This window comes from Cupressus sempervirens, chromosome 7, assembly GCF_028749045.1.
Source record: "Cupressus sempervirens isolate cs-2001-9-10 chromosome 7, ASM2874904v1, whole genome shotgun sequence".
Classification (NCBI taxonomy): domain Eukaryota; kingdom Viridiplantae; phylum Streptophyta; class Pinopsida; order Cupressales; family Cupressaceae; genus Cupressus; species Cupressus sempervirens.
The window spans coordinates 441,586,233-441,601,741 of NC_143124.1; positions in this window are offsets into that span (position 1 = coordinate 441,586,233).

Here is a 15,509-nt window from a genome sequence, read left to right on the forward strand (position 1 = left end):
AAACAGAGGCCAGTGAATCCCAAGATTGAACCCTTAATGAGGAAGGAACTATCCAAGTTGATTGAAGCTAACATAATTTTTCCTATCAAACACTCATCATGAGTAGCTAACCTTGTCCCTATAAGGAAGAAGAATGGAGAAATCAAATTGTGTGTGGAATTTAGGGATCTTAATCAGGCTTCCCTTAAAGATCACCATCCTCTCCCTTCTATGGAGCAAATTCTGTCCAAGGTCAGTGGGTCAAGGAGGTTCTCTTTTCTTGATGGATTTTTTGGTTATAACCAAGTGTTGGTTAAAGAATCTGATAGATATAAGACAACATTTACTACTAATTGGGGCACCTATGCTTATTGAAAGATTCCATTTGGACTAACAAATGCAAGTGCCACATTCCAAAAGGCAATGGAGGTGGCCTTCAAAAGATTAATTGACAAGTTTGTCTTAGTATACCTTGATGATATAACTGTATATTCCAAGAATGTAGAAGATCATCTTGATCATTTGAGACAGGTATTTCTAAGATGTAGAGAGTTTAGGGTTTCCCTCAGCCCAACCAAGTGTGTCTTTGCTACAAGCCAAGGAAAATTACTGGGACACATTGTATCTAAGGATGGATTGATCATTGATCCAGAAAGAACAAAAGAAATACTTGCCCTTCCTCTCCCTAAACACAAGAAGGGGCTGCAAAGTTTCCTTGGTAGGATAAATTTTGTAAGAAGGTTTATTCCTAATCTTGCCATCATGGTGAAACCCCTTACAGCCATGCTTAGGAAAGATATGGTCTTCTCATGGACCAAGGAGGGGAAGGAGAGTTTTGAAGAAATAAAGGCAGCCATAGCCTCAGCCCCCACTCTCATGAACCCAAATTTTGAGAAAGATTTCATCCTCTACACTTTAGGTGGTGAGTCAAGTATTTCTACTATCTTGACTTAGACAAATGACAAGAATGAGGAGCAGCCCATAGCCTTCTTTAGTGAAGGACTCAAAGAATATGAAGATAAGTATAGCTTTGTTGAGAAGCAAGCCCTTGCAGTCATTAGAGCCTTGAAGAAATTTAGACACCTCTTATCCCACAATAGGATCCATTTGTTGGTGCCCCATGCGAGTGTAAAAGACTTCCTGTTAAGCAAAGATATCAGTGAGAAGAGGGCTGGATGGATCACTAGGGTAATGGAATATGATGTTAATATTCAGATTACCAAATTGGTAAGAGGGAGAGGATTATGCAAAGAAATGTTATCAAGTCAATATTCAGATGAAGGGATTGCTATGGTAATAACAGAGTAGCAGGAGGTAAGAAATGGTAATGGTCCTAGGAGCTGGATGGATGACATGAGGAACTTTTTATCAAGGAATGGATACCCTCAGGGATTGGACAGAGCTAAAAGAAGACAATATAGGCTGCAGTCCATTCCCTATGTTGTGATTGATGATATCCTATTCAGGAGGGATTTTAATGGGACCTTGTTGAGATGTATTGAAGATTATTAGGTTGAGAGGATGATTAAAGAACTTCATGGTGGCCCTGATGGTGGCCACTTCTCTGCAAAAACAACCACCATGAAGATCATGAGGGCTAGATATTATTGGCCATCTCTGTTCCATGATTGTTATAGGTATGTGAGAAAATGTGAGAAATGTGGTTTTTTCTTAGGCAAACAGAGACTTGCAGCTCTTCCTCTTCATCCTATTCAGGTGGATCAGCCCTTCACCCAGTGGGGGTTGGATTTTATAGGCCCCATTAATCCTCCATCTAGTGCAGGTCATAAATGGATCTTGGATGCTACTGATTATTTCACTAGGTAGACAGAGGCAGTTTCCTTGAAGGATGCTACAGAGCCATCAGTTGTTGAATTCCTTGATGGAATTGTATCTAGGTTTGGTGCTCCTTCTACTATCATCTCAGATAATGCCAAATCTTTTGTTGGAACCCAGATTTGTGCATGGGCAATGAGTCACAATATCTATCTAAGCACATCATCAAATTACTACCCCCAGGGTAATGGTTTGGCTGAATCTTCCAACAAGAATCTGATCAGAATCATAAGGAGAATGATAGAAGACAATCAGAGGGTTTGGCATAAAAAATTAAGGACTGCTCTATGGGCTGATAGGATAACACCCAACAGATCTATTGGGAATTCACCTTTTGTGCTGGTATATGGTAGGAGGCCAGACTTCTAATCTCGTTGGAATTCCCATCCTTGGAGTTGGCTCATTAGTTGGAATTGGTTGAAAATAGTTCCATGTCAGTAAGAATTGCAGAGTTGATTGAACTAGAAGAAAAGAGAAACAAAGCTATGCAAACCCTGGAGATACACCAACAGCAGATGAAGAAGAGTTTTGATAAGAAGGCAAGGGCTAGAATCTTCAGAGAAGGAGATTTAGTTCTCAAGTGGGACTCAAACAGAGCAAAACCAGGAAGGCACTCCAAATTTGATCCACTATGGAGTGGGCCTTATCTGATCTCCAGTTGCAAACAGGCTAATGCATTCCAGCTAAGCAGGCCAAATGGTGAAATTCTGCCCATTCCAGTCAATGGGATCCATCTGAAGCCCTGTTTCTGAAAAGGTTGTGAATCCATGTACATAGTTAGTCTAGTTGCTTCATGTTTGTTCTTGTTTTGTAATAAGTGCACGTGCACATGGCTCACTTCTTGAGTCACCAGTTCTCAAAGTTTTGACAAGTCTCAGGTTGCTGAGGAGGTTCTATTTTTGTTTCCAAGTCCCAGAGACAGAGCCAGAATTTCAAGGGTTTTCAATGTTTTGATTTCCTCATTAAGGGTTAGGGTTTCTTGTAGCCCTCGATTTTGTACCTTCCAGGTCCTCTTTTCCAACTCCATGGCCCAATGGATCATTCTCAGGCACTGGTCATGCATTGAGCAAGCTCATTCCCCCTGCGAGTCGCCAGAAGTGTTACCTCATGTTACCCGCCAAAGATTTAAATTCGAATGCGTGGCTTATTCAACGGTTAGTCTTGGATTAGTATTTTAATGCTATGACCCAAGAGTTTTTTGGCCGTCAGATCTGAGCGGTACCGACGGTTAGCATCATCGCGCTATAAAGGAAATGTATGATATTTATGATAGCGCGATGATGCCCTGTCGACATGTTGTAGGGGTGGGTCCGGCGTTCAGCGGGTCGGGAAGTTCTTTAACACCCTTGGCACTATGTCGCTATTGCATATCGACCAAAAAATCTCCATAGCGACATAGTGCCTGGCGGAGATATTCACGGCGGCGAGTTACAACGATCGACAGAGTCAAGCGTTGTGGCGACAAATCAAAAGAAACCACGTGTGACCAGGTCAGATTTTTTGTCAACATGGCTAACACAGTTGGGGTTTATGATCACCACCATTGGATCAGGTCGGATCAATGGTAAGCGCCATTGTGCTATAGAGGAGTTGCGTGAAGGTTATGATGGTGACATAACGCCTTAGTGACACATGTCAGGTGGGGCCATGTCGCAAGGCAATGCCAGGTGTGCCGACATAGAGGGAAGAAGTATGAGGTACGACGAGTCCTCACGATTGTCGGATTAGTTCATATCAACGGATGGCACCATCTCGCTATGGCAGAGATGCATAGATTTTATCATGGTGACATAGCGACCATCTTCCACATGGATCGACATGGACCAAGCCTCACCAAGGATTGCCAGGTGTCATCCAGAGTGCGGTGCAATTGCAGAGGTGGCGCCGAGTGGGATGGGTCTAGTCGCACATCGTAGTGTACGATAGGTAAAAAGTTTCACGGCTTAGAGGTTTCAAAAAATGGCGAGGTTCCATGGCGCCAATGGAAAACCAATGCATTTTTCGATTGCAACATAGTGCCCAAACAGAAAGTTCATCGTGGCGAGGAATGATTAGGCAGATGGGTCCCATCGGTACTCTGCAGCACAATTTGTCAGCCCAGCGTCAGGATAGCGAATCGGATGGGGACACGTGTAAATCTCAGGGCATGCTATCAGTGGGCGCTATGGCACTATCAAAATTTGGTCTCGATTTCTGCATAGCGACATGGCACCTAGCTGACACGTGGTTGCTCTATGGATCAGGTCTTGGGTTGCCAGCTGGTGTTTCATTGAACCAAATAGGGAAGTGCAATGTGTATGAGTCAGTGCATAGCGTACAGTGGGCCCAACAGTCTCAGAAGGAATGGCGAGTCTTCACGATTGTCAGATCCGCAGGGATCTATGACTGGCGCTATCTCACTATCGAGAACTACCCAAGAGTTAACATCGGCGACATAGTACCTGTGCGCCATGTGTCTTGGCAGGGCCACATTTCATGCCACCGGTGCAGTTAGATTTAAGTAACCAACAGACCAACGAGGAGACACCACGTATCAGCAGGCCCAGCAAATCAATAAAGAAGGAGGGTCACGAGAGGTCAAGTTTTGTGACCGTCGGATTGGAAATGGATTGGTGGCAGGCGCCATCTCGCCATGGCGAAGCTACAAGGTTTTTAGCATAGCGACTTGGCACACTTTCGGCACGTGTCGGTGGGGTCAAGTCTCGCCAAGATGCGTCACTGAGGTGGTGCAAAATAGGATGGGCCCAGTCGCGGATTGGAAGGTCCATGGCGAATCAGGAATCACCACACATGCTAGGTTAGGGCATGGACATGTCGTCAGACCAGCTTCTTGACGTGACCAACATGTTGCAGGGGCAATTTCTACACCATCAAATCTACAGAGATCAGCGGTGAGCGCTATCTCGCCATGGAGAAGCCGCACAAATTTTATGATAGCGAGTTAGTGCCCATGCACCGTGTGTCCTCGTGGGCTCAGATTTGGAAGCGCAGTAAGTAAGATGGTTAACGGATGGTGGTCATTGCGATCATCACAGTCGACGTAGCGGTTAGCGCACGATTGCGGTTAGATGGTAAAGGTGGCGTAGTCAAGTTGAAACCCTTAGGCGTTATGGCGCTATCGAGATCTTTGAAGACTTTTTCGATAGTGACATAGCGCCTAGTCGCACAGAAAGGGTGGTAAGCGCCTAGTCAAACGTAAAGGGACTGCCAGGGTGGCGAGATCGAAGGTGTGATTGGCCTGCATGGCCTAGTTAGCTCGTCGAGCCTGTTGACTGATCAATTTGATGGATGCACGAATCATGAATGATGAGAAATTAGGGTTTTTCCACAAATCCAATGGTGGGATTAATTGCCACCAACTCAGAATGAATGCCAAGCGCAGAAAGACACTCCATCCATCTGGTCAATCCATCTACCATGTCAGGGAATGTTGTGGCACCGTTCCTATCTTCTCCAGGCTCTTTCTTAGAGGGATATCAGATTTCTTAGTATGCAGGCCATGTTCAATCAGATCTTTGATTGGATTCTCAGGATGGAAAGTTAATGCCAGTAGGTGAGAAGTGAATGTAATGCAGAAATCTTCAGTTATGCCTAATCTATAAAGGCAATTCGGTGATCTGTTCTTAGGGTCAACTCTTCTTGATTTTCTCTGCTACTGCTTGCAGACTTGCAGTGTAAAAATCCCTTTGTCTCTGAGCTAGATAAGCATCCTGTATAATCTCTTTCAGCCATCAATGTATATGTGCATCGTTTTGCCTCTCATTGATGTATTGTTGAGATCAGTGGTCCGCATATTATATCTACCTTTGACCTACCGGATAATATATAAGTGAAATATTATTTTCCTGGTGTTATCTTTTTTGGTTCCCTGATCTGTATGTGGTTGGTTATCGATATAAATCTGGATGTGTATGACTTTTTGGATGGTACCCTAGTTTTGTAGTGCATATATGAGCAGAAATGAGTCTGAACACTCTGTTTTGGTGCATCACCGCCTTAGATTGGACTAGGTAGATTTGCTTTAGTGCTCTCTTTCTCCCTTTTCCTTCTGAGAATAGATAGGTGCACCCTGATAGTAAGACAAAGCCAGCCTTCTCCGGAGACTCAACCTCGCAGTTCAAGTCCCACAGCTTGGAGGTTGTTTCCATGTTTCACTAGGTTGTCCTTGCGCATAGGCCTTGGACAAGGGTGCAAACCTAAGTGACAATAGTATTAACATCCAATATTGGGTGATAGAGCTCATTCAAGATAATCCTATATCAAGGTACCTTGAAAAATTCCACATTAACCCATTTAGCCCATTAATCCCGATGTAGGTGAAAAAGGGAAATTTGGTAAAGTAGCTCCCAAATAGGGTAATAATAGAGATTACCTCAAGAGATAGCCTTCTCTCTAAGTACCATTGAATTTCTAGGAACAACCTTACTTATACACATATTCTGATATGAATCTTCCACTTGACTAGAACCTACACTAGGAGTGCTGATAGTCTTATTTGAAACTAAAGAATCAACACTATATTCCACTTTTCTTTTAAACACATTATACCAACAATCATTCATAGCAAAATGAGCTCTAATAAATCCATACTTCATATTATTCTCAATATTCCTAGCAGTCACAAAAGCCTGATATAACACCTGTGGTTCTTTATCCCTTGATAGATAATTCATTTTCTTGTCAAATGCATCAAAATATATAGCTAAACACATTTGATCATTAGGTCTAAGACTTTCAAGGATTTCATTTAGAACCTTTGCAAATTTGATACTAAATTGAGGAACCATTTCATCATCCTCAATGTGAATCTTCATGAACTTATCATAAGAATCAGATATGCTTACCCATTCTCCAAATTGCTCCATGAAGGCTGAATGCAACTCATCCCAAGATGAAATAGAACATCTTGGTAGGAAAGAAAACTAGTCTCTAGCATCACCTTCCAAAGTTTGAATAAATAACTTCATGTACACATCCTCATGAGCAATCTCATAGTCACCCATTAAACGAATGAACAATTCAACATAATGACTAGCTAAAACAAGATGGTTCCCATTTAAACTTAGGTAAACATTTTCTAACATCATTTAGAATGACATTTTTGAAATCATGAAGACCATTAAAACTTAATGACATATACCGCTTGGTAGAAATGGATCTAGAAACTTCACTAAATGGTTGCATCTTAGGTGAAATGAATCTTGACATTCTTTCAAGGGTTCAAAACTCATTCACCACTAATACTTAGATTCACAACTTGCAGTGGATCTATATAGCCTTCTACCAAATAACTACTTCAAATACACTTCACAACTTTAAAACAATAATAGCTAAAACTCAATCCTACGAAGTGTATGAAACCTTTAAAACTATTATCCTCTTCTTAGTGTTGAAACTCACTCAATGGAGAATACACTTGTATAACTCACTTTCATGGAACAAGAATCACATGAAAACATAAAATACCTTTAGTGTTGCTGCATGAAAGCATTGTTCTATTGATTGACCTAGTGCTGATCTCAATTCCTCACACCACTAATCATATCATTATAGAGTCACCATCTCCTTGAGGAGAATTGAATGAAATCACTACTGTGATTCATTTTTGTCATTGACAAATTCTTATGACAACAAATCAATCAACACTATAAGACTTGTGATACCCCTCTTCCAAAAACAAACTAAAGAACAACCAAAAGGCAATAAACATAACATACTAATAAGATTATAACCCGAATAATTTTTTTTTAAAAAACAATTTCCAATACAATTTAACCTTTGTACAACAGGTTCAATAAAATACTCATAATTAGCAAAGCAACATTTCCAGATTATTACATCTGAGTAAATGACCTATCATAACTCATTACCAAAAGTACAACAGTAGCAACTAAAGTACATTCAAACTAATCACTGAATCTAAATGTTAAGAAGCCGATTTTCTTCTAGTTCCATATTCAAATATAACTTGAACTTGAAATCAAATCAGCACAACCACAAAACACCAAGCAGGTCTTAGTACAAAAATTAAATCGATATAACCTCCAAAACCTCCATGTTAGATTCAATAACAAAACTATCATTATTAAATCCAATTATCAGAAGTACTAAAAATACCATTTTCTTTTCACAGTAAAACTGTAACGCAAGCAAATAATTTCTCACACGTAAATATGCAAAAATAAACTCCCATAGAATATGACAAGGTAATGATCTAGTAGTCCATGGGTGTCAACATAAGAATCTATGTTTAGCCACTCGTAGAACTCGCTATATTAGGTGAAACCATAATGTTCTTATCTTATTATATGATTCCCATCCCATGAAATTTTAAATGTTACCAATTGTTTAACTAACTATCATAAACTTTCCCATAAGGATACAAACTTGTGTCAGAGGGCATCCAACAACGTATTTCTATCACCGCAAGTTACTCGCTTTATGACAGCCACCAAACCTAAAGGATCACACTTGCATAATCTAACATACACATATTTCTAGTTATATTAATTGGAATAAAAACTAAGACTAGTTTTCAATTCCAACTAATACACTTATTTCTTTTGCATCAATAAAGCAATTGCACTAGCAAACAGAAACATCATTTGAATCCATTTCAATCTTTCAAGTACCATTTGAAACCATATTCATAACCACATTTTTCAATCATTTAACAACTATATTCTAATTTAATAATAAGAAATTGACTTTTTCTAAGATCCGCTATACTTACATTCCATTTAAAAATAATATTAATAAAACTATCCACATATATTAACATATAAAATTAATCAAATTCCATTACCAAAATAGTAATCTCTATAATTTCCAGATTATATATCTATGGTAAAACTAACAGTGCAATTCATAAGGATAGACATACACATTGATACATATAAGTAAATACTTATACAAATATGTATGCACATCACTTATAAATATACATACAAGCTCTTACTTACATATATCAAAATATATGTAAAACCTTATTAATTTATATTCAGTTCTAAAATAGAAAATAATCTTTTCCACTGTACCTTTTATAACCAGTTGCTACCAGATAAACATTTTTTCACTGCTTAATGAAGTAATTGTGTTGACAATATATCAATATCAAATTGTTTGTTTTTGTTTCAGTGTTCTTGTTCCAATAGAAATGAAACATAATTTTCCAAACTTTCTAAATCTGATATAGTCAATAAAATGATCTTGTTTGCATTCGATGCTCCAGGCTAAACATAAGACAATAGCCACAATAAACTTCACTTTACTATGAATTTAACACAACAACCACAACCCTCCTACACTACAGTAAAAACTCAAATATTTTCTTACAGAACAATCTCTGAATTCGCAAAATGATTTAGCAATACAAATGATAGGATTCAAAACAATTTTGAAATGTTAATCTCGAAATTATATATATATAAACTTATGCATATTACACAGAATTTTGAAACCCATAATCGCAGACAATGTAACAACTATGAAACTATATCTTCATGCCCAAAAACACATTAATATTGACAATAGATAGCATCTGTGTATCATTTCATGCAAACATTTTATTTCCTATTTATGGTCTAAACCCATCACCTAAACAAAGAATATAACATTGCATAACGTATAACAACAACAATTTGACGAAAAGGAAACCAACCTCTGCTCTAGGTCTATACCTACGATTTACAGTTGAGTCTCAAAATCAATGCAAAATTCTCGACCGAAAGTGAATATCTCCACAAACTAAAACTCATGGGCAAGTCACGTAAGTAACAAAATCTTAACCACAAAATAGAGTACCCACAGAGCTCAGCTCAAATAATAGCTAGCATTTTATGCTATCAGAAAATTTACAACTACAACATACACATAAAATCACAAAACCCATATACATCTATGTTACCCGAGCGATATCTCCATACCCACATCTAAATACGGTATGTGCAAAACAAAATGCCGCACAAAAACCATACTCTGCATTTTCCATGCTGGAGTGAAACCACATACTACTTTCGAATGAAATAATTACAAAAATACAAAGCCAAAAATCTAATCTTACACCTGACTCTGGGTTTACACTAAAGTAAGCTATGAAAACCCCATACTCTACAAACACCTAAAGATGGATAATGAATTTTCAAACACAATGTCTATTTGATAATCAATAATCACCATTATACACTAAAAGTAATACAGATAAGAGAGTAGAGTTTTGAGAAAAAGCCTCCTTCCTGTGAAAATGTGAAATGAAACAACAATAATGCCTAGAAAAAGCCTCTGCTTTCAAATTTGCAACCCTCTAATCCTTGCCACAATGAAATTAGAGAAAACCTTTTAAGAGATGATACTAAGAGATATGCAGCAACAAAACAACAGAACCACAATAAATGAAATTGTGAACCTTCAAAATGTTAAAAAGAAATGATTTCCTCCATAGCTGCCATTAATTCCCCTATGAAAATGCAGAAGAAATCGCTCAATAGAGCATCCATAACCCCAACTACAACCAAAAATGGTGGTCCAAGCTTGACAACATGAGAAATCAATGCTCATAATAGCATACCAACTTGCCAATCGAGAAGCCTACTCTTCATAAAAACCCACTAACTTGCCGCCATAAGCCAAAACCCCCATGCCAAGCTTTAGTTTAGGCATCGATTAGCTTAGGTTTAGTTTAAATTTTTATGACTTTGTTGAATCCCTTCGATAGGTTAGTTTAGGTACTAACTCACATACTAACATAGCATTAGATACTAACATCAATATCCATATTAATATCAATGTTAATATTGATATTAATTTTGATTTTGATATTCATATAATATACTAATTTAATATTCATATCAATATTAATATTAATATTAATATTAATATTTTTATTAATATTAATATCCTAGATTTATATTAATGTTATTTACTAATTAATAAGTATACGTATATGTATACATAATATTCATAACCTGTATAAATATAAATACTAGTACAAGAATACATACAATTACACACACTGATATATATATATATATATACATATATATAATTATAAATACTAATGTACTCGTACTTATATATGTATATGTATAATTGTACTCGTTATAAATTTACATATACATATATGTATATACTTATAAACTGGCAAACAACAAACACCAGGTATAGAAATTTTTTTAAAATTAGCTTAAATTCAAATCTAAAGATACATATCAGATGAAGATAAAACTGAGACCATAATAACATCATTAATAAAATTTGATTTTTGAATCCTAATTGATTCAAATAATAAGATTCTGAATATAACAAAAAATTGACAACATAAAAAAAATCCCCGTTTCAGAGAATCAGATTTGAGTATTCTCTGAATTCTCGAAAAATTCAACATAATAATACAAGAATAAAGTAACTTAACAAGTTCCAAGCTATCCAATCAAAGTTAACTAATTCCCAAATTCCAAAGTGTCAGATGAAGACAGTCAAGGCCATGACACCCTTCCCCAGCAGCTTAGGCTTACTCGTGGAAGCCTGAAAACAAATGAGGATGAGAAACTTTCATTGCCCTTGTATCTTCCCAAGTTGCAAAGGTATCATCATTGTGATCCCATAATACCTTTACCTATTCCACCTTGCAACCTCTGAGATTTAGCTCTCTTTGCTGAATAATTCACACTGGTTCCAACATCAATTGGCCATCCATTACCTGTAATGCATTCCAATTCAGAACATGAGTGATATTAGGTATTTATTTCCTCAAAATAGACACATGAAAGACATAATGGATTCGAGATAGACTAGGAGGCAAAGTAAGTTGGTAGGCAACCAGACCAACATGTTCCAAAATTTCAAACGGTCCCACAAAATATGGAGACAATTTGGAACCTTTACCGTATCTAATTGGACTTTTCTAGGTCTGACCAGCAGAAAAACTTTGTCCCCAACCACAAACTAACACTCAATCCTATGCAAATCTGCATACTTTTTCTGTCTATCCTGTGCTGTAACAAGGTGTTCCTTGATTCATTTCACTTGTTGCTCCATACCTTGAAGCATTTCAGGACCTAGGAGAATTCTATCTTCCAAATTATCCCAGCTCAAGGATGTTCTGCAAGGTCATCAATACAAAGCTTGAAATGGAGCCATACTTATAGAGCTGTGATAACCGTTATTATATGAAAACTCAACTAAATGCAAGAATTCTTCCCATTTTTTCTGCCTATCCATGACGTACATCCTGAGCATGTCTTCTAGAATCTGATTTACACACTCAATTTTCCCATCAGTCTGAGGATGATATGCAGAACTAAAGTTTAGCTGAGTACCAAGTTCACACTACAAAGACCTCCAAAGTGAAGATGTGAAAACTGGGTCCCTATCAGATATGATCTTCTTTGGAATCCCATGCAGTCTTACTATCTATTCCATATAAATATGTGCTATAGATGCAACATTATATGAAGTGCTCAGTAGAATAAAATGTGCAACTTTGGTTAACCTGTCCACTAAAACCATGATTGAATCATGCCGCTTAACTAATAAAGGTAATCCCACTATGAAATCAATGGAGATAGTATCCCATTTCCATCCAGGCACATTGTAAGATTGAAGTAAACTAGCAGGATGCTGATGTTCAGCTTTCACCCTTTGACATTCTAGGCATCTAGTAATAAAATCTGCAATATCCCTTTTCATACCTAGCCAATAGTAATGTTGTTTTATGGATATCAGCTTCTAGAATTCTAAGCTGATGGTACCCAGATTTAAGATCAATTTTAGAGAATATTTTAGCACCCTTCACTTAATCAAATAAATCGTCAATCCTAGGCTTTGGATACCTATTCTTGATAGTAACTTTATTCAATTGTCTATAACGGATACATAATCTGAGAGATCCATCTTTCTTCTTAACAAAGATAACAGGTGCACCCCAAGGTGAGACGCTTGGTATGATCAGCCCTTTCTCAAGAAGTTCTTCAAGTTGAACCTTGAGTTCTACCAATTCTTGTGATGTCATATGGTAAGGAGTTTTAGAAATTGGTTTAGTTCTAGGCACAAGATCAATCCTAAAGTCTATCTCTCTCTTGGGTGGAATACCTGGAATCTCCATCACAAACATATCAGAAAATTCCTTTAGCAAAGGATGGTCTAGACTAGTTTGTTGTGCCATAGGTTTAGAAAAATCTTTGACAGAAATAGCAAATAGCTTACAGCCTTTTTGTAAACACCTTTGAAGTTGTTTAGCGTGAATAGTTCTAATAGAAATAGGCCTCTTAATTCTTGAAATGACTTTACTTGCCCCAAAATCATCATTACATTCAATAGTCTTCTCACTACAATCAATTACAGCCTAATGCTGATCCAACCAATCCATCCCTAAAATTACATCATAGGTTCCTAAAGGAATAACTCTGAGGTTTTCTATAGTGGTAAATGCCTTAAGATGAATTTCACAATTTACCACAATCAGCCCAGTTTCTACCTTAGATCCAGAAGCTAACTCAACTTGCCATGCCATCTCAGCCTTTCTCATAGGAATATTACAAAATTTAACCAAATTGGCAGAGATGAAAGAATCAGTGGTACCTGAGTCAAATAAAATGGAAATTTTTGTACATTGAAAAGTACCTTTAGCCTCAATCACCGTGTTCTGATGTTTTTCTTGATTATGATCCGCAGTAGCAAAAATATGGTGGTTCTTTCTAGAGTCACCAACAGTAGCTTCAGAACTCGATGCCCTTGGCCTTCCCTAATTATTTCCTTTAAGAGGACAATTCCATTGTAAGTGACCCAACTACCCATAATGCCAACATTCTGCTCCTCTTTTGGTACTCTTATCCTATGAGGAATTTGCTTGTGGCAACACAAAACTCTGTTTCACACTTTTAGCAGGCTTAATGGATTTTGGTAGTTCAGGGACCTTAAACCCCTTATCTAATTTGGTAAATTTGTTGAACTTCCGCTTTTTAGATTTACTACCATAGCCACTAGGTTCTGCCTTAGAATCATCCTCGAAGGATTTCTGATTTTTACTGCTGCTAGGAAAAGGTGAAATAACAATGCATTTGGTTGAAAAACCAAATTTCATCTCAGGAAGCTTAGCCTAATCAGCTACTTCCTTAACAGTTTTTGGTTTGAAAGTTCTCACTTCCTCACCAATCCTAGGATTTAAACCCCTAATAAAGTGATACACCAAAGGTTTATCACACTCATTCCAACTAGAATACTTCTTAAGTTGAAAGAATTTTCTTTCGTACATTTCCACGGTTGAATTCCCTTGAGAAATGTTAAAGAATTCCTCAGATTTGGTTTTCTGCCAATACTCAAACATAAACCTTTCCCGAAACCTTTCAATAAACAATTCCCAAGTAACTTGAGAAATGTGAAGACCAAGATGCTCTAATTCCATATTCCACCAAATTGATGCAAAAGACCTTAACTGCATTGTAGTCCAGCGTACTTTCACATTAGTGTGATAATCATGTAGCATAAAACATCTTTCAATGTTTAGAAGCCAAGCTTCAGCTTCATTACCAACTTCAGTACCATTAAAATATGGTCCTTTGAGCTTAGAAATGTCTTTCAGCTGCGTTCTGACAACATGATATTCTATAATAGCCTGATTGGCATTAGGAATCTACAAATTTTGAACATTTGCTCCCCCACCAGGAACGTTATTCCTAGCTTCAATCCCATCCAACCGACCAAGAATCTACTGAAGAATCTCAGCTTGAAATCCCCCTTATTCCTCATCAAGCCTATCTTGATGATCTTGACCACCAAGACCATGACCTCTACCTAGGCCTCGACCACGACCTCTATGTCCACCTCTGCCTCTGCCTACTTCGGCATCAGCATTAGGGATACCTCATCCCCATGCTCCTCGTGTAACAGGAGGCATACTGAAATTCCTTTAAAAGAGATTTAATTAAATTCTTATAGGAAGCATAATGAAACCCCTAATAAACCTATAGAGTCCTAAGTGTTTAAACTAGGCTCTGATACCAAATGTGATACCTCTCTTCCAAAAACCAACTAAATAACAACCAAAAAGCAATAAACATAACATACTAATAAGATTATAACCCGAATAAATTTGTTTTTTAAAACAATTTCCAATACAATTTAATCTTTGTACAATAGGTTCAATAAAATACTCATAATCAGCAATGTAACATTTCCAGATTATTACATCCGAGTAAATGACCTATCATAACTCATTACTAAAACTACAATAGAAGCAACTAAATTACATTCAAACTAATCACTGAATCTAAATGTTAAGAAGCTGATTTTCTTCTAGTTCCATATTCAAATATAACTTGAACCTGAAATCAAATCAGCACAACCACAAAACACCAAGCAGGTCTTAGTACAAAAATTAAATCGGTATAACCTCCAAAAGCTCCATGTTAGATTCAATAACAAAACTATCATTATTAAATCCAATTATCAGAAGTACTAAAAATACCATTTTCTTTTCACAATAAAACTGTAACGCAAGCAAATAATTTCTCACACGTAAATATGCAGAAATAAACTCCCATAGAATATGACAAGGTAATGATCTAGTAGTCCATGGGTGTCAACATAAGAATCTACGTTTAGCCACTCGTAGAACTCACTATGTCAGGTGAAACCATAATGTTCTTATCTTATTATATGATTCCCATCCCATGAAATTTTAAATGTTACCAATTGTT